The 20,584-nt window shown below is 40.0% G+C and overlaps 1 protein-coding gene across 3 annotated transcripts in view; it reads right to left on the bottom strand.

Moving 5' to 3' along the window:
• Nucleotides 1-20,584, bottom strand: part of PRKN (parkin RBR E3 ubiquitin protein ligase) — a 1,278,888-nt gene that overhangs the window by 403,250 nt on the left and 855,054 nt on the right. The gene's annotated exons all lie outside the window — the stretch shown is intronic.

The raw sequence follows: 20,584 nt of genomic DNA on the forward strand, positions 1-20,584 counted from the left end.
TTCTGCAATCAGCTGCTTTAATAGCATTGTTTATGTTGACTGGAGTTGAGTTATAGTAGAAAACGATTCACCAGTGGATTGAAAAATTGGGGAAAGTGGGACCAATTCACATTGACTGTATATGCAGAGTAGTCAGAGCAAGATTTAGCTGAAAAAAAGAAACCTAGATAAAGCTTTTAAATGTACTTATGCGCCAGAGTTTCACTCATTTTCTTAAATAAAAATGTCTTTTGTGATGAAGTAAAATGATATGAAGTAAATCAAATACAATACAAGTCAGTAAATATATTAAATTTGGAAGCCAGGGACCAGAAACGTCAACCTCTTTCTATAGTAACCGCACTGAATGCATCCGATGAGTGAGCTGTAGCTCACGGAAGCTTATGCTTAAATAAATTTGTTAGTCTCTAAGGTGCCACAAGTACTCCTTTTCTTTTTGCAGATACAGACTAACACAGCTGCTACTCTGAAACTAGTCCAATTAGTTCATTGTATAAATACTCATTGCTGCAGAAAAGCAAGTTGAATCACAAGTACTCTTTGCGAGTGTAATTCATGAAATATTGCTTGTGTTTGCTCAAATTTATGGGGAGTATCTATGTGCCGCCAGTTCAACAGTTTGTAAGTAGGTGGCTGAAACAAGCTAAGATTTCTGTGGTGTCTTTTCCAGGTTTTAAGTACACACTCTCTGGCTGCAACAATAACATACTGTATGTGTCATATCTATAGCGCTAAACCCTAATTTCAGATCTAAAGTTGCTTCTCAAAATAGTGAATTAAAAGTCATGTTCCAAGAATTGTGAGATTTTAGAAATGACAAAAGGACCAGATTTTCAGGCTCTTTGGGTATGCTGCAACATATGGCCTATAGAACCATTTATATTTTACAACCGCTCCCACACAAAGAATTATCACTCAGATTCATTCAGAACAACTGAGCTGGTAGAGGTGCATAACAAAACTGGTGTATATTTCTGAATTCTAAGGGTATGATTCTAATCTAATTCTGAGTTTACTCCAGTATTTCCATTGCGTTCAATGGAGTTACTTCTTATTTTCCCTTCTGTAAGGGAGAGAAGAATCAATTTAGAGAGGTATTTAGGCTATATTTTCCAGCGTTCTGTTCATGCTCTTAAGGAGATCTCTGCACCCAGATAAGTCTACCAGAAGCAGAATTTTCAAAATTGAGTATCTGTGTTTATGTTACTAGTACAAATGCATTACAGAAAGTTACAGAGCTGAGACGCAGCACTCTTCCCAAACATAGATACCATACTATTCCAAGTGCCATTCCAAGAAACCAGTAGGACTAAAATTTTGGTACCAAAGAATAATGGTCGAAATTTTCAAAGCTGACAAAATGATTTAGACACACAACTCCTGTTAATTTCACATGCAAGTTGGATGGATAAATCCCCAAATTGGTTTTTTTCTCTAATTTACTATTTCTAGAATGGTAACACCTAAGAACCCCAATCAAGATCAAAGTCCCATTGCACTGAGCACTGTACAGACATCTAAAAAAAGATGACAATCCATTTCCAAAATCTTAACCTACTAGTCCATGTGTGGTGTGTGGTAATTTTAGGATCCTGTTTGGGGTCATGAGACTTGGCATATGTTACCCATGATTTCTGAAATAATATGCAGTATACAATTCCTTAAAATTGGTAATAGAAAAAGGCAATCATTATGTATCATTTCAATTATCCCGGCTTCCCGTCATTCTAGATATACTTCACCAGACAGCAAGGGCAAACTGGGTTGTCATGGAGACTCGGTGCCTTCTCCCATGCTGCCCCTACATATGGAACAGCCTGCCAATTAATATATGTTCAGCTTCCTCACTATTCTCCTTCACAAACCTCTTTAAAACTCACTTGTTCTGTGATGCATTCCAATGATAAAGTCCACTGGGCCAAATCCAGAGGTGAAATGTAAGGTGCTATAAATTATATCTTGAGTCAATGTAAAGAAGTATAAGCTAGTGTAACATATATGCCAGGGCGCCCGAAGGAGGTGCAAAAATTATGTGAATTATGGTCAAGCTGGTTTACTTGAACTAACACTTTCTTACATGTCTGTTCATTTCTTCTCCTGTTGCAGTCCTTTCACCCAGCTTCTCAGCATGTAACTTGCAGGAGCATAAGCTCCCTTAGATGCAGAATGTCACACTCAAACGTCACAAGGAAAGGGGATAAAAGTTACATATTAACAAATACATTGAAACTCTCGATCCTCTGCTGCCTTGCACCACTACACTGGCATAAAGTGACCTAATTCCAGTATAACCAGCCATGGAAGGGGCATTTTCCAGTGGTGCAGAGCAGCGATTCCTGTCTCATGACCCTCCCTGAAGCAGGCACAGGCAGCATGACTGTGGAGGAGGGACATATCCAGGGCTTCTCCACACTCTCTGATCCCCGTCTATTGTAATGGTCCTTGAGGCCACTGGCAGCTGGCAACATTTGAAGCAGCCCTCATGCTGCTCTAACTTATTCTTGGGAACCTGCCCAGTATATATAGGGGAACACTGCTCCTTCACTTAACTGCAGTGAGGCTCATGGGCCAAGAGAACCAGAAGTAGGTATAAGTTACACCATCTTTGACTTACATCTGAATTATGCCCTCTTTCTTTGTACTAAATTTGTACTGAATGGAACTGTGCTGTTCTGTGTCAGCCTGTACCTTCAGAGTGCTAGACCTTTAGGGTCAGGAGCCAGTTAACTGTGTTGCATATTCCTCCTACTCTGCTATTCTGTGAATACTCACTGTGTTATATAAACAAAATTATAACCGGGATGAAATGGGAGATATATTTTTTATGTTATTATTATCCTGAACTTTATTATGCCAGAATTTAAAGGGCAACCCTATTATAGGATTCTACTTAACTAAAACTGCAATATTGCAACTCAGAATTAAAGATGTGAAATAAAGGAGGGAATATGCTTCCAGGAGCCTTGTTACTCTCCAACACTCATTGTCCAAAGCATATAATTAGGCCAGTTGTACAGCTGGATGATCACAGAATATATCTGGCATCGCAGGTCTCTTTGGATAACTGAAAAACTATTTTTCACATTAGGACTTTGTACTTCCAAATAGGTTTGGAAAATGTGAGCATGGTCATTTTCTATGTACTGTAAAAAAACAACAACACAGGGTTATCTGGAAATAACTAAGCAGTTTAGTGCGACAATTTATTCTTGGTGGAATTGGTACAATCTAACAAAAAGCCTGATCCTGCACCCACTAGAAACCCTGATCTAAAAGGGCACATAAAAGGTATGCACATACTTAAGCACATAAGTAGTCCCATTGATTTGAATGGAATCATAAGCTTCAAGTATCAAGGGGGTGGCCATGTTAGTCTGTAGCAACAAAAACAACGAGGAGTCCGGTGGCTCCTTAAAGACTAACAGCTTTATTGGGGCATAAGCTTTCATGGGTAAAAAACCCACTTCTTCAGATGCATCTTAAGTCATGCATCTGAAGAAGTGGGTTTTTTAACCCACGAAAACTTATGCCCAAATAAATCTGTTAGTCTTTAAGGTGCCACCGGACTCCTAGTTTTCATAAGCTTCAAGTTATGCAGGCTCTCAAGTGCTTCACGGGGTTAGGGCCATAGTTAATAGCAACACTCAATTTACTTTATAGGATGGAACCCAAAAGTACCTGAGCATTCTACCCAGGTACTGCTTGTTATAAATTCTTCCTTGTTAATATTCTATTGTTCTGGGATTCTGGAACAAGTCTGATGGAGTTCAATTGAAGTTGGGCCCTTTGGGGATACAACATTTACAATAGGAATACAGTACAAGATAGCCATGTCTTTTTTTAAAATTTTGCACCTTGCTCTTGTGAGGTGAAAAGTAACTCTGGGAAGATGCCTCATACCCTTAAGTCCAGCTGAAGTCAGTGGGAGTTGATGGTGCAGAGTACCTTCCTGGGTCAGCCCATTAAACCATGTGTTCCTGAATTAAGTTTTTATGTTCACTTCTGTAATTAAAATATCTAATGATTTTTTCCAAATGCTATTGGACAGTTTGTACTTGTTAAAATAAATATGGAATTTAATTGATAGGAAAATAAGTAATTAATGGCCTTAAGTGTTAGGAACTCTACTGCCAACACAGTATCTGTTTCTATTTGTAATATAATTATGAAAGAGATATCAATTAAATATTTCATTCAGGGAAATATACTAGCTGTCAACAATTACCAGTTTCTTGAAGAATATTCTCACTTAAACGATTCCTATCCTTCTCATAATTTTCTAGACAAGCAAGCCTAGCCCCCTGAGAGGACTTCACCACTTAAAAATACAATAAGTCCCCTGGAGAGTGAAGAAAATATAGTACTGTTCTCATGATCGTAGCAAAAGCTAGTCTAGTAAAGAAAGGTCCAGAAAGAAAATTAACAGAGAGCCTATTCAAAAATCACAGGAGGTAAGAGGGAAATATATATACACACCACTACAATGAACAACTCCTTCTGCACTGAAGGGTACAAAGTGAAAATTATTTATTTTAATTCTAACATATATCAGGCATGTTGGTCTCTTTTCAGTAACTAATTATAGCAATGCTGTATAATTATTTATTTATACTACTGAAGTGGAATGCTGTCACCTATAGTGTCAAGATGCTGTACGGTTACTAATTCACAACTCTGTTCTGTAGTTTTAATAAAAGCCAAGCATTCAGTCCAATTCATTAGTGTCCTCAGATCTCACCATTCATGCAAAATGCCCTCAACAAGCATGGCCATGTGAATGTCTCAGGTGTACTTCCAGTTAAAAATCAAAAGATTGTTTTAAGCCCAAGTAAAGACACTTTCAGAAATACTATAGTACTCTTCAGTAACAGACCAAAACCAACATATATGTTAGTAATACATTTTCATGTAAGGGAAATTATCAATCATCACAGACTCCAAAGAAAGAAGAGATTTTCTAAGCCACAACTTCCCCCTCCACCCTTTTCTTTTTTTTGGGGGGGGGGGCGGGAAGGGGAAGAGGACAGGAGAGGGCAGGTTTTTTATTTTTATTTTTAAATAAGAGACCTTTATGGAATGTTATAAAATATACGCTATTTACCCAAAAGGCTGCAATGGCTTCCTTAGCAAATTAATAATTAGGCAGTTTTACAAAACGCACATTATTTTCCCAAGTGACTGGAACAGCTCCAAGTGGTAAACTAGGTAATTAGGTAGTTTTTTCTAAAATGCTTATTATTTACCTGAGAGTCTCATTCCAGTCTCCCTGGTATACGCTGTCTCCCTGCTTGCAGTTATTACCAAAAAACGCCTCTATAATTTCCAGCCCTCCTCCAGCAGTGATATAAATAGAGGATATTACTTGGGGCAATGGATCATGAAAAACAAAATCTGACTGTGCCAGCTACCCGATTTAACTGACAAGCTGCGCTTCCTTTGTCCCTGTGATTTACTACATTACAGGCACAGCAGAAATCAAACAACAGGACTTTTCAACTTTCTGATGCTTTAGATCACATTTTAACTGGCTGCAAACTGCACCAATGGCTCTGATTTTGCGCATGGGTGTATGTGGATGCAGGGGAAAGGAGGAGAAGACAACAGGAGTGTACTGGAGTTTTTCCTGGATACTATAGTCCGTGAAAAGGTTGCCAAAAATCAGCCATTTCACAGGAGAAAACTGTTTCAACATGATAGTCCTGCATCCCACTTGCCAGTGGAGTTGTCCTGTATGCAGCAGACAGGGGCCAAGCTATCAGGAAGGACATGTTTTTATTTGCAACTTATGTTCATGGCATTAACTCAGAGAAATTAGATAAAAACAAATATTCTTTCTGGAAGGTTGCAACATAACACTATTTTATTTCTTAGAATTCCAAATGATAACACACAAGAACCGAAAAACAGAGAGAGACAAAGCAGGCTGCTCCATAAGGCAGCAAGGCACAACTCACTCCCACCTTATTCTAGGCTGGCTTGTTCCATACTGACTATGATCACACTTTTCCCTACAGAGTCCCATAGCCTGCAAGCAGGACCAGGACCAGGAGTGATAACTTCCAATTTCAACATAGTCCTCAATACATCACAGTAACTTCCTCTTTCCTCCTTCCACTAGGTGTGCTGTTCAGATAACTTTTGGCATACTGATAGGGTTGCCACCCTCCAGGATTGCCCTGGAGTCTCCAGGAATAAAAACATAATCTTTCATCAAAGATTATGTCATGTGATGAAACCTCCAGGAATACATCCAACCAAAATTGGCAACCCTACATACTGATGGTGGCTGAGAATGTTCTTGCTCTGTTTTCTGGTTCCTCAGATTGTGGTTGGAAACAGAGGCACCAACCAACAAAATGAAGGAAAGAGACCAGCCACCTGGCCCAGAGCTGGCTGGTTCACAGAACCTATTCAAGCCAAGCAACAGCATCCAACACCCTCTCCCAATGACCATGGGCAGTAAGAGAGGTAGCCTTTCTACCTTTCCTCCTGAGTCCCTCTTCTTCACTCCTCTCCCCATCCTGGGGACCCGATCTCTTTGAGGACCTCACAGGAGACATCAAGAGAGACTGCAATCCTAACTTGAAAGGAGAGAAATGGAGGCGATAGTAAACCCAAGGGAAGAATAGACAAAAAGAAAGGAGGAGGAGGAGGGAAAGGAAAGGGGAAAAGGATCAGAGAAAGGACAAAAAGGATTCAGGAGACAGCAAAAAGTGTACAGAGAGCTAAGAATAGTGGTGAGCAAGAGAAATAAAATAAAAGGAAAAAAGAGATGAAAGAGATCATCATGTGGGAGGGAAAAGATATTCCATCTCCAACATTATCTTGATGGACGGTGAATGTGAAAAAAATAGATGCTGTTTTTCAAGGAAAGCAAGGAAGAGAACAGAAAAAAAAAAAGAAAAATAAACTAGACAAATTACAAACAGAAATACTGAGGTTATGGAAAGTGATAGGCCAAGTCTGGGATGCAAGGAGATTAAAAGGGAACAAAGAAATGGAAGAAGGGTGGAGAAACAAGAAAAACAAAGCATTTTTATTTTTATTTAATAAGTTAATTTGATTGTATTTCCCTGGTAGATGTCCACCTCCCTCTGGGCCCTGACTTTGATCTCATTTACACTAATTTCACACCACTGTAACTCCTGATTTCAGCTCAGTTATTCATAATGTCAAGTGAGTTCACAGTCAGGACCACTGTGTCCAAAATGGGATGGTTACTTTGAATGCTGATTTAATATTAATACTGCTGGATATCTACCCTGTATAATTTGGTTAATTAAATATAAATAGGAGCCACAACAGCACATGCATTAGCAGGATACTGGCACATGCCTTAGGTATGTTGTAAGGCATAGGGCTGGACCTGAGTGATTTCACCCATCTAAGAAATGCATCAAGAGGCTATAATTGCACATCCTGGTAGGGCTTACAATTTTCACAGCATGTTCCTCAATCTTGCATCAATTTTTTTTAAAAAAGTTCAAGAATCTAGGGAGAAAGGAAGGAGAGAAGGAAAAGGATTCACAGATAAAATAGGGACTTTGGCATCCTCTGTAATATTTTTAAAAAGACTGAAATCCCTATAACCAAGTATAAGCTAAATGTATGTGTTTGTGCGCACACGTGTGCTGGCAGGCAGGGATGAATTAAAATTGTAGGAAAAAAACACCAACATTTTCCATCCTATTTCTTTCATTAGCCCATTGAACAGAATGGGCATTTCTGGTGATAAGCTCTGCGTAACTCTGGCCGTTAATGGATAGCTGTGGTATCACCAAAAGGCCCATCAGGGAACTCATAAAATATTGGCATTGGAAACTGATGATCCAAAGCTTGATCTAATGATTGACATTCTCTTGATTGTCAGAGTCATTTTACAATAGATTTTTCCAGTGGTGTTGAATCATTCCTCCTCCCCAAAGGGGAAGTTTCTCCTTGTCTTCTCTTTGCTTGTTGACTTAGCTATGGATATTACTTTCTTAAGGCTCATCCTTTACCTCTCTTTTGTCTCTTTGGAGTCTGAATCATGGTGCTTGTTAAAATCCCCATACCAGTACTCATCTACCTTGTGCAGTCATTTGGTACATCTGCTATATCAAAAACAAATCTGATTTACGAGTTTTAATAAGACCTTACATCAATAAATTATAACAGATTGGTGATTATTAGTATTATTTATATGCAATATTTTTGTACCACTTATAATGCCAGTGTCTGTTTCACAGGGATTAATTGTTTTCATAATTTTGTCTAAGTAGTAATATAGAAAATGTCAAAAAGAAAATTAGATTTTTACTTTCCAGACACAGAAATTTAATTAAAGCCAACTCCTCCTTGAAGAACAACATCCTTAGCTGGTTCTGTGATGTGGCAGTAGCTCTACAGGCTGCCATGTGGGAGACCAAAGCTCAGAAAGTGACTCAGGGAATATTAATCACCAGACTGCAGAGACTAAACACATGATGAATGTGCCACAATTGGTCCCTGCAGCTTATTTATGGGTGGTCGGAAGAAGCACAGCTAGTAATGATTTCTCCCTGTAGAGGATGCTGCTGCTTGTACAGCACTTCTTAGAAATGGTACTACACTGCAATAGAGCCTCTCCTCAGATATAAGCCAACCCAACAGGAAACCTGTAGTTATCGTACCATGGAAAGGTCAGACCTCCCTCTCTCACCAGCACGTACAGGAGTATAAATTAGAACTTTCTCCAGGATTCTTCTGTAATAATTGGCATCTGCTATTATCTATTCAATTTTTTCAAGACCAAAGGCTAGATGTTTCCCCTTCACTGAACTGAGTCCAAATATGAAACAAGCTACTGGCATGTTTCTGGACTAAATTCTATTTGGGGTAATCTACATATATATTTCTCAATCTCCCAATGCTGCCATAGAAGACATACAAATTATAATGTGGGATATCCCATGAAGCAATTATTCCCCTCTTTCATCTTTCCTGTGTCTTTACCTATCTCATCATTCCTTTCCCTTAACTTTACCCTCTTATCTTTTTTGTCTTTTTAATACCACCCATTCCTGTGTACTAAAACACTTTCTTTCCTACCTCCTTCCCCCTCTCAGTTCCTCCAGTTTTCCCTTTCAGACCAGGATTCCTTCCTCTCCTATCCATCTATTCCCCACCTTCTTCTCTGTACCTTGTTCATTCTTTCAAGTCTTCTCTCTCATGACTGAATTTTCAGAAAATAAGATAAGAAGCCTGTTCTTTGCTTCATGATGTTGAGTGCAAGTTGGTGACCAATGAGATGGATACTACTTGGTGATTTCATTCTTCATGTGGAAGATGTTTTTTCTCTATTGGTTCAAAATTTCATGGATGCTATAGCAACCATGTAACTGTCCCAAGTTGTAGAATCCACATAAAAGGCCAGGTGCACTCTAAATCTGGGATGAAATCTTGACTCCACTGCAGTCAATAGTAAAACTGCCAGAGGCTTCAGTGGAATCAGGATTTTACTCCTGGTGTTTGGCTTGGAAGTGGAAATATGCAGGAGAGGTATTCCCCTGTCATGGATTGAGCACTGTCTGCTTTGGTTTGAGGTTGGGCACACCTTTCCTGACAGCACACAAAAAAATCTGCTTTTAAAGATCCACCACTAGAACCTGATACAGCCACTGAGTTTCCAGACATGATTTTAAATAATCATCTTTTATCTTTCACTATCAATACAGATAGCCCCTAAATGCCCTGTCTGCCGGCTTCATGCTCACAGGTCATCATCATTTACAGATGATCTGCTCCTGGTGAAGACGTGATAGGGAAGATAACAAGAGCTATTGAAGGAAGTCTCATGATGAATCTAAATTATTGCCACACAGATTTTTTTTAAGATCACATGCTGTACCTGTGCAAAAGAGGGAGAAGGGTTTCTTCACTTATCCCCACAGATCTACAGAGGGAAGAACTGCTCAATGTACTTGGCAGCTTTGTGAATATTAGCACTCTCCACCACATCATGGAGTCTAGTTTTACTCACTCTGAAATATTTTCATGTTAATTTACAGACAAAATTGCCTAGATCTGGACCTAGCCATCTACTGCTGCGGAAACAGTACTATGTCTTGAGGGAACAAAGGTGAAGTCTTCTCTGTTTGAGTTTCAGCCAGTGTTGCTCACTACTCATTGAGCGGAGATGCTACTTGAGTGGGTTCCAACTCCAGCCTGTGAATTAGACTCATGTCTTTCCAGGCCAGTGAAGTCCTGTAGAAAAGTACTGGGTTCACTGTTGGAGGATGCTGTTGTGGAGTCCATACAGGGAGAACATGGTGTGAAAGTGTGATAGAGGTTCTTCCAGCAGCCATTGTGAAACTTTCAATTCTAGAATTAACTTTTGATGATGACAACCTGGCTATCTGCAGGCACCCACTCTCTGTATTATAGGAAAGATCAGTGCAAAGGTTTGGCTGGAATAATATTGCAATTTCTTGAGCCCTCAGATTTCCTTGACCCCCAGCCAACTGGGCTTTGTTCTTGCTCTAGGGTAGAAACTGCTTTGATTGTGTTAGTTGATGATCTCCTAGCAACAGGCAAAGCATGTTCATGATGATTCTTGTAGATGCATCAGCAACTTTTGAGTCCATTGCCCATAAGGTTTCAATAACTTGCTTGCAGACCAACTAGTGAATGACTCCATTTTTATCTTTCTTGAGATACAAATGGGCATTTGTCCTTTCCCCCAATGACACTCTCCAGCAGGGTACCACAGAGATCTATACCGTCACTTCTCCTATTCAGTGTTTATACAGTACTTAAAGAAAAACAATTTCTTATGTTGGGACATTGGTCAGAGATAAATTGCAAGCAAAAACTCTGCAGAAATATGAGAGGAACTTCTTTTAAAGATGGAGAAGGGAGAAGGAAAGAGGCAATATGGTTTAGTGAACAGAGCATTGAACTGAGCCTCGGGAGGTCATGAGCCCTGGGTTCTACTTGCACCTCTGTCATCAACCAGATGAATGACTTGGGCAAATCACTTCTCTTTTCTGTACCTATTTCCCCTCCCACACTTTGACTGTCTTGCATTCTTCTACTGTAATTTCTTTGGAGTAGGGTCTGTCTCTTATTGAATATATGCATAGCACTTAGCACAATGGAGCATGTAGGGTCTACTGTAATAAAATAATAATAATGCCTTTGACATGCACAAGAAAGGAGAAAAAAGGAAGTCACTAACCTTAAAATAACTGGAGGTTCTTCAAGATGTGTGGTTCCTATCTGTGGGTACGCATGTGTAGAATGGGGGGGAAGCAGATGTGAAAGCTGATAGAGTAAGATACAGCCCTAGATCAGTTTAAAAATCCCCTGAGAGGATATACCTTGATCTTGGACTCTTTCCACTATGGCAAGAAACAGTCTGGAAGATTTTCTGACTGCCTTTGTGCTTTGTAGGTAAAAGGCTAAGGGGTCATCTCACACTGAGGGACTGAAGTCTCCTCAGGTCTTCAGATTCATATAGTTTCAGAAAAAACACAGGTAAGTGGACTGACTGATTCGGGTGTAACTTCAAATAACTTTGGGAGTGAACTTAGGGTGTAAACACAATAAAACTCTGTCTCCATTGAATATAGCTGTTCGAAGGGTTGCTTGGTGAGCACCAAAAAAACCAAGATTTAAGTCCTATTGATGAGTAGGCTTCTTTACTGATGTAAAGGTTCCAACTTGACCCTTCCAGAATCTGATAATCAGTGGGTGAACGATATTGAGTAACCACACCATGAGAAGGGGGGTGCAGTGAGGTGGACCCATAAAAAGCTGATGGAAAGACTAGCTGTTTTGAGAAAAAGACGATAGTCCAGAAAAAGGGGAACCCACACCCCCTGGAGATACGAGTTTTTGTTGTGCACAGATAGAGAAATGCTTCCACTTAGCTGAGTAGAATTTCGGCTTTATCTAAACTACCACTTTTGTCGGTAAAACACACACCCCTGACTGACACAAGATTCACCAGCAAAGGTGCTAGTGTGGACAGTGCTATGTCAGCAGGAGAGCCTGTCCTGCCAACATACCGAACACCGCTCATTGAGGGTGGTTTAATTATGCCAGCAGGAGAGCTCTCTCCTGCTGGCAAAGAGTGGCTACATGGGAAACCTTACAGTGGCACAGCTGTAAGGCCTGTAGCGTAGATGGTCTAACTAGTGGAATCTTTTTGACTGTTAGTAAGGATGTTTTGCGTGGCTTCAGAGCATGAACATCCTAAAGTTGACAACCATCCAAAAACCACACCCTGAAATGGAATGCTTGGGGGTTGGGATACTTGATTCTGCCCCCCGGGTCAGGAGATTGTAAAAGGGCTGAATATTGATTGGTGTCCACAAATAAAATGCATAGGAGACATGGGAACAAAAATTGTCTGGGCCAGGTCGGGGCCATGAGGATGACTCATGCCCTGTCCTGGTACATTTTCCATAAGACTTGAGTTAGGAGTTACAAAGGAGGGAAGGCATAGTTCAGATGACCTGACCACGGAAGGAGGAGAGTGTCATCTTGAGAAAATGCCCTAAGGCTTCTCTTGAGCAGCTGCACTACTTGTTCATTTGAGAGGCATACTGGTCCCTTGTGTAGGTTGCCCAGAGAGCAAAAATACTGTTTACTGTGGAGTCATGTAGCTCCCACTTGTGGTCAATAACAGTGCCTGCTGAGGGAGTCCACCAGCACATTTTTATTCCCTGCCAACAGGGAGATTTGATTGCTGATGCAATCAATTTTGGTTTTACAAAAGGTAGATCGTGCCAAACCAACCTGATTTCCTTCTTTGAGAGAGTAACAGATTTTTTAGATAAAGGAAACGCAGTGGATCTAATTTATTTAGATTTTAGTAAGGCGTTTGATACTGTGCCACATGGGGAATTATTAGTTAAATTGGATAAGATGGGCATCAATAGGAAAATTGAAAGGTGGATAGGGAATTGGTTAAAGGGGAGACTACAACGGGTCCTACTGAAAGGTGAACTGTCAAGTTGGAGGGAGGTTACCAGTGGAGTTCCTCAAGGATCAGTTTTGGGACCAATCTTATTTAATCTTTTTATTACTGACCTGGGCACAAAAAGTGGGAGTGTGCTAATAAAGTTTGCAGATGATACAAAGCTGGGAGGTATTGCTAATTTAGAGAAGGACAGGGATACCCTACAGGAGGATCTGGATGACCTTGTAAACTGGAGTAATAGGAATAGGATGAAATTTAATAGTGAGAAGTGTAAGGTCATGCATTTAGGGATTAATAACAAGAATTTTAGTTATAAGCTAGGGACGCATCAACTAGAAGTAACGGAGGAGGAAAAGGACCTTGGAGTATTGGTTGATCATAGGTTGACTATGAGCTGCCAATGTGATATGGCTGTGAAAAAAGCTAATGTCGTCTTGGGATGCATCAGGAGAGGTATTTCCAGTAGGGATAAGGAGGTTTTAGTACCGTTATATAAGGCACTGGTGAGACCTCACCTGGAATACTGTGTGCAGTTCTGGTCTCCCATGTTTAAGAAGGATGAATTCAAACTGGAACAGGTACAGAGAAGGGCTACTAGGATGATCCGAGGAATGGAAAACTTGTCTTATGAAAGGAGACTCAGGGAGCTTGGCTTGTTTAGCCTAACTAAAAGAAGGTTGAGGGGAGATATGATTGCTCTCTATAAATATATCAGAGGGATAAATACCAGAGAGGGAGAGGAATTATTTAAACTCAATACCAATGTGGACACAAGAACAAATGGATATAAACTGGCCACTAGGAAATTTAGATTAGAAATTAGACGAAGGTTTCTAACCATCAGAGGAGTGAAGTTTTGGAATAGCCTTCCGAGGGAAGTAGTGGGGGCAAAAGATCTATCTTGCTTTAAGATTAAACTCGATAAGTTTATGGAGGAGATGGTATGATGGGATAACATGGTTTTGGTAATTAAATATTCATGGTAAATAGGCCCAATGGCCTGTGATGGGTTTTTAGATGGGGTAAGATCCAAGTTACCCGGGAAAGAATTTTCTGTAGTATCTGGCTGATGAATCTTGCCCATATGCTCAGGGTTTAGCTGATCGCCATATTTGGGGTCGGGAAGGAATTTTCCTCCAGGGCAGATTGGAAGGCCCTGGAGGTTTTTCGCCTTCCTCTGTAGCATGGGGCACGGGTCACTTGCTGGAGGATTCTCTGCTCCTTGAGGTCTTCAAACTACAATTTGAGGACTTCAATAGCACAGATATAGGTGTGAGGTCTTTTTTAGGAGTGGTGGGTGAAATTCTGTGGCCTGCATTGTGCAGGAGGTCAGACTAGATGATCATAATGGTCCCTTCTGACCTAAATATCTATGAATCTATGAATCTATGAATTCCACAAATGGACTGCTTCTGTACACAGGGAACTAGATCTCGCTCCTCCCTTCTTGTTGATGTAAAAGACAGTCATAATCTTGTTCAACATTATGAAGACATGGTGACCTTGGATGAATGGGAGAAATGCTTTGCAACCCTCTTAGACTGCCTGCAACTCCAGAATGTTGATGTACATCCTAGCATCTCAGGATATCCGAGTACTCTGCACTGTGTGGCTGCCCATATGGGCTCCGCAGCCTAAAAGGAGGTATTTGTAAAGATCGTTCTGCCTAGTGAGGGAGAAAGGAAGGGAATGTCTCTGCATACTTGATGAGAATTCGTCCATCTTAGTAGAGATGATGTTACTTGCTGGGGACTGTTACTATGGCGTTCGTGGACTGCTTAGTGATTGCACTGTTTGAAGCCATGGCTGCAGGCAATGAAGATGGAGCCTGACAAATTGCATGACAGAAGTGCATGAAGCTGTGTCCCCCAAGAGAGAGAGACAAATTCTGATTGATGGTGAAGGTTGTTCATGACCTGATATATGAGGTTGTTCATCACTTGGAACTTGTCCAAGGACAGACAAGCTCTTGCTGTGATTGAATTTAGGGACACTCTGATACAGTCTAAAATCTGTATTGGAGCGAGGACAGAGACTTTTGAGTTTACACTGACTCCTAGGGAAGGGAGGAGCTGAAGCATTGAGAAAGTTGACTTGTACGCTTCTTGATGTGTCTTGGCAACGAGAAGCCAGTTGTTGAGACAGGAGAAGAAGATGAAGACACGATACTTGATATAGACTGCTCTTATTAAAAAGACCTTGGTAAAGACTCTAGGTGTGGTAGGGCCAAATGGGAGCACTTTGTATTAAAAATGGTTGGAGCCAACTATGAACCTGAGTAAAAGTCAGTGAGTGAGGTCAATGTCCACATGAAAATATGCATCCTTCATACCAAGAGCTATAAACCACATGCCCTTTTCCAGGGATGGGATTATAAATCCCAGTATCACCATGTGATTGCTCCTTGCTGCAGGAGGGATTCTACTTCTGTTTGAGAATCTCCCCATGAGAATGGATCTCAAAAAGGGGCAGGGATGGGGCTTTGGAGGGGACAGGCAGGTAAATTTGATTGCATAGCTGGAATGTGTGGGAATCAACAGATGGTGGCATCATTGGTTTGCAGCTCTTGAACTCCAAACCAATACATCTTTTAGCCAGGAACTGTGGGTTCGGATAATGATTCCGCCATAGTAGGTACAGGGAAATGGGACTTCTGAACCCTTTGCCTCTTATGGGGTGGCTCATACGATTGCCGGTGGTAAAACTGTTGAGCCATTGGGCGAGGTTTGTATGATTGCCTGTGGCATTTTCTCTTCAGGATAGAGTATATATGCTCAGAGAATGGAGGGTGGCCCTGGAGTCCTTTACAGTATATAAGGACTCATCCATCTTTTGGCTGAAAAGATTATTTCCTTCAAAGGGCAGATCCTCACGGTGTTCTGGACTTGGGAAACCCCAAAATGGGAAGCCATGATTCACGGCACATCACAAGGGCAGTTGCCATTGATCTTGAAGATGCATCTGCTGCATCTACTGCTGACTGATAAGCAGTCCTGGCAATCAACTCATTTTGTTGCAGAAGCTTGTTTCTTCTTTAAATCATAGCCCTATCAGACTTCTACCACTTCCTATACCCATCCTTGAGAATGCTCTGTTCATAGACCACTGAACTTGAGTTTAAAAATCTCTCTCTCACATCCTTTAGATTGCAGGGGAGTTTGTCTAGGTTATGCAGAACAGAGGAGACTCAAATGTGCTTCATGAGTAATCAAATAAAAAATCCTGCCTTTTTTTTTTTTACTTGTAATTATACACATTTCAGGCTTTTTAAATATACTGACAACTGTTCTTATTCTCTCTTTTTGTAACTACTGTACTCATGGATGGTACATAGCTTTATCACATCATCAGTATTTTCCATAGTGCAAAAACATCCAGTCATTTCACAAATGGAATCTGATGGGGGAATAAACTGGTTTCATCTTAAAATGTGTGCTTCTTAATCATTCACCAGCAGCATTCTTTCAATGAAAGATGGGTCTTTAAAACAATTTATTATACTATAAAGTCTTTTCCTTTTTGTTAGCAGTTCCGTACACACACTGGTGGTAATTGCACTTATTTATATGTGGTAACAGCAGGATTATGCCCGGATACAGCAGTGTTTTACAGTAATCATGGGAATGGCATCTTTTTTCCAGACCTCTTTAAAATACATCACACATATGATGACCCTTAGAAATAAACTGAAAGAAAGACATTTTTGCAGTGTGCTTACAGCAACGTAAAACCTTGGATTTTCCTGGCTCCCTCATATTTTCCTCTGTCAAAGACTTGTTTTCTCATACATATTACCCTATGGGCTATAACCCCTTATTGCTATAATTCTGTTTTTAAAATGGAGTTGTGTTGGTAAGAACAGTGCCTGTTTAAAGTGGCTAATATACTGTGTGTATACATTTCCTGTATGAGGTAATGCGATGAGATTCCAGTGCCCTGCACAGTAACTAAATAACCATAAATCATCTTTCATGCATATGCAAAATTGTCCCTCTAAGCACCTTATTAATTATTTCAAAGATATGTAGAGGTCACCACTCGCAGAAGTTTCTATGCATGAAGCCTCATTAATACAAGACACCATACAGAGAGATGGGATACATTTTTGTTGCCATTAAGCAAGGGCAGAGAGAGTATAATTTGTATTTTTTTTTATTTTAATCACCAGTATAATACGCCACCTTTTATCTGCAAATTCTTTGTCTCAGCTAATATAGGGGCTGCTATTCTGAGCAGCTAATTCTGTCAACATACTGGAGTTCTAGTAATCAGAGCAGTAGTCCTGGATGTTGCCTATTTTCAACTGGCATGCTGCTGCATGATGCTAGCTAGGCATTAAAGAATTAATTTCATTCTTCTAAAAATCACAACGACAAATTTAGTAAAATAATTGAGTGACGCTATATCATTTTCAAAGTGATATATCATAGATCATAAGCTGACATAACCTGGCTTCTAACACTATATTGTCTCTGGTTAAGTCAGTCATGCAACAGAAACCAGATAAACAGTGGTATAACCAGGCAAAGTAAATGTGTAATAATGATCCACCTTTCAGAGTATGTCAGCAAGTGATTCAATTTATCTGAGAAGCACTGTTCATCGAAAATCTATGCCATAGATCTTTGCCTACTCAAATTATTATGCGAATATGGTAACACTGATCTTGTCAGTCACAGTGATCCTTTGATGCAATTGCTGCTATTTATTTTTATTTTATTGTGTGTGGTATTTTGACCTCTAGATTGATTCAATAAAAGATATTAAAAATCTGCTATGTCTGTGTATTTCCCAGATAAAAATCAGAACAGTGAGTCAAATGTTAATGGAAACTTCAGGCTATGTTAATTATGTTACCAATATTTTTCAAAAACCCTGCAATGAAGGGAACTAATTTGCACATGCAAACAACCTAAACAAGCTTAATTACAAGACTAAGCCCAACTTTACAGTTCTAGGGCATGCTTTAGATAAATGAAGTAAATTTTTATTTGAAAGTGGACAACTGAAATAATACTTAGAGAAGAGTGAAGCTGTGACATTAATGTTTCCCATATACAATACCATAAATATGTCTAGAGAGTGAAATTGTTACTTTTAAAATATGTGTGCAATGACACAGTATAAGGATTTGACCTTTATAAAAAAGTATTTGTTTGTGTGCACTTAATAGCTGTTTATCTTATCACAATATTGGTCTCATTACACTAAAAGTGGGTTAGTTCCATATTCCTATTAGAGATCAGCCCAAACCAAACCTCAGATCACAATACTCTAAACTTCGATGAATTTCAGATCTAGCTTTTTGTGTTGGGTTAAATCCTGGTAGTCAGAAGTGGACAAATATTTAGTTGATAAAGTAGATAAATAATAATCTATTAGTGTGCACAATGGCACCTGTTTTACTTGAGAGGAAATAATTTCTGGGTCTTCATAGATGCAAGCTAGAAAAAGTTGAGTCAAACATATCTATATTTTCCTAAAGATTAAATGTGAAATGTATACAATAGTGTATTGTTTAATAAGCACTGCCATGATGTTTGGAAATCAACATCAAAGGTTACTGTTCTGTACTTTTCTACTTGAATTTACAGTTGGTGAAAGGTACTGGATTGACAGCTCTAGTGGCTGAAGTCTGCATTGCTCAAAGAAACAGCAGCTAACAGCATGTTTTCCAACATTGCCCCACAGTTTTGGCACTCTGTTCTGATGGACTATCTATAAGAGGAAAGAGGTAGTCAGTCACCAAGGCCCAGATTTTAAAAGGTATTTAAGCACTTAAAAATTGGAGCTAGATGCCTAAGCGCTTCTGAAAATCCCCACCTGGGGCTCAGATTGGGTTTATGATTTGGAGATGAAGAGGCTCTAAATTCTATTTGTACAGGTTGACTAGGGAGTTTTCCTGGGCAAGTAGGACTAATACAACCAGCTTCTATAGAATCCAAAGTTTCATTAAAAAACCCTGTATAGTTCTAGACCTTTTGCAGGGCTGTCAACTCCCATGATTCTATTACGAGTCCCAAGATATGTGATGTTATTCTTGAATTCCCAGTTCATAGAGTCATGCAATTATATGAGAATCTCAGTTTCCAGGGTTGTGGTTTGTTTGTTTTTTTAAGTAAGTTTCTAGTTGTAGTGTGAAAGAATAGGCTAATATACCTTTAAATAGTTTATGAGCACTCTAGTGGTGCTCACTATGTTTTGTGTAATAGAAGCCACCAGAGCCAGCCAGGGAAGCAATGCGTATGTAGCTAGGCCTTCCATGTTTGTGCATATTTATTAAACACAGGTATTTAGGGTCCAGCTGTGCCTATATGGTTCATTTCTACTATTTTTTGGGGTCAAAAGCAAAAGATAAAACACTAGCCTTCATGGTTACAGAGAAAAGTTTGAAAATATGACCTTAGTACATCCTGAAGTCTCAAAAACCAACAAGGGAAGAAAAAGAAAAATAATATATTATTATTATTATTATTAATCTCATGATTTTTGGATTCTGAGTTATGATTTTTGAGACCTTACGGTTGGTAATACTGTCGTGAAGAGTATCTTTAGAACAGTAAAAAGAGTGTAACCAATACAGTGGTTGAGGACTGGTGGGAGCCCAGCAGCTATTATTATACTATCAGGCCTGTAGGGGAGCTATATGCATGCTGCCTCAGTTGGGCAGCAGAGCTGTCACTGCTCCCACTGAATCTTTCAGGCTCCCACTACTTTAGACAAAGCCTGTTCCCCCCTTGCCCCTTAGCCAGCTGAGGCAAGGCCCTGAGCACTTGTACTCTACCTCTGTGCATCTTCCTCCCATGCCTTCCCCCAGATCCCTCCTACCACTCAGCTCTAGCAGTACCCACCCCACACCTAGAGAAGGAGCAGAATATACTTAGCCCCTTATCTCCAGGTAGGGGACAAAAATCACAGATTTACTGGTGCCCTCTCAAAGCAAGGGAACAAGTAGAGCAGAACCCCTGGACTGAGAAATTGGTGCTGCAAGATGTGTGGGAAGTGCCTAGCACATTGTGGGTATAACAGCAATCAAATACATACATACGTACAATGATGCAGCTAGGAGCAGAGGTGAAGAGCCATCAGGTGAGAACATCAGGGCTGAATCTGGGGAAGTGCTACGGGAGTAAGAAGTCTGACTGAGGGAAAGGGCTGAGCTGGCTGCTACAGCTTTGAAGAGCTGCTACTGAGGTAAATGATTAATTTGGGGAGCAAATGGAAGAACTGGGAAGGGAACTGATGTACTCAGAGAGGAAGAGGAAAAAATAACTGATTAATTTGTAGGTGGGCAGGGAACTGATTAATTTGTAGGGGGAAGGAGGCAGGGGGACAGAGTAATATTGAATATCCAGACATCATCATGGTAAAAACCAAGGAAGCAACACTGGGGGGAGAACAAATCATCTTAACAAAACTGCACTAGATCTGTTATTTATTTGGGGGTGAAGAAAGGGAAGCCTGTTATGCAATAGCAGATGAGGTTACCATGTATAAAATGAGACTTGGCTAAAAAACAGAAGCAGCATATGCACGGTCATGAAATGTAAACTTGTGGCCATTGCTAAGATGCTGTTGAAATAATTAAAAGCAGCTGAAAATATAGACAATCTGAATTGTTTTTAATTCTTGTAGATT

This window comes from Lepidochelys olivacea (assembly GCF_965140295.1).
Source record: "Lepidochelys olivacea isolate rLepOli2 genome assembly, chromosome: 3".
Classification (NCBI taxonomy): Eukaryota; Metazoa; Chordata; order Testudines; family Cheloniidae; genus Lepidochelys; species Lepidochelys olivacea.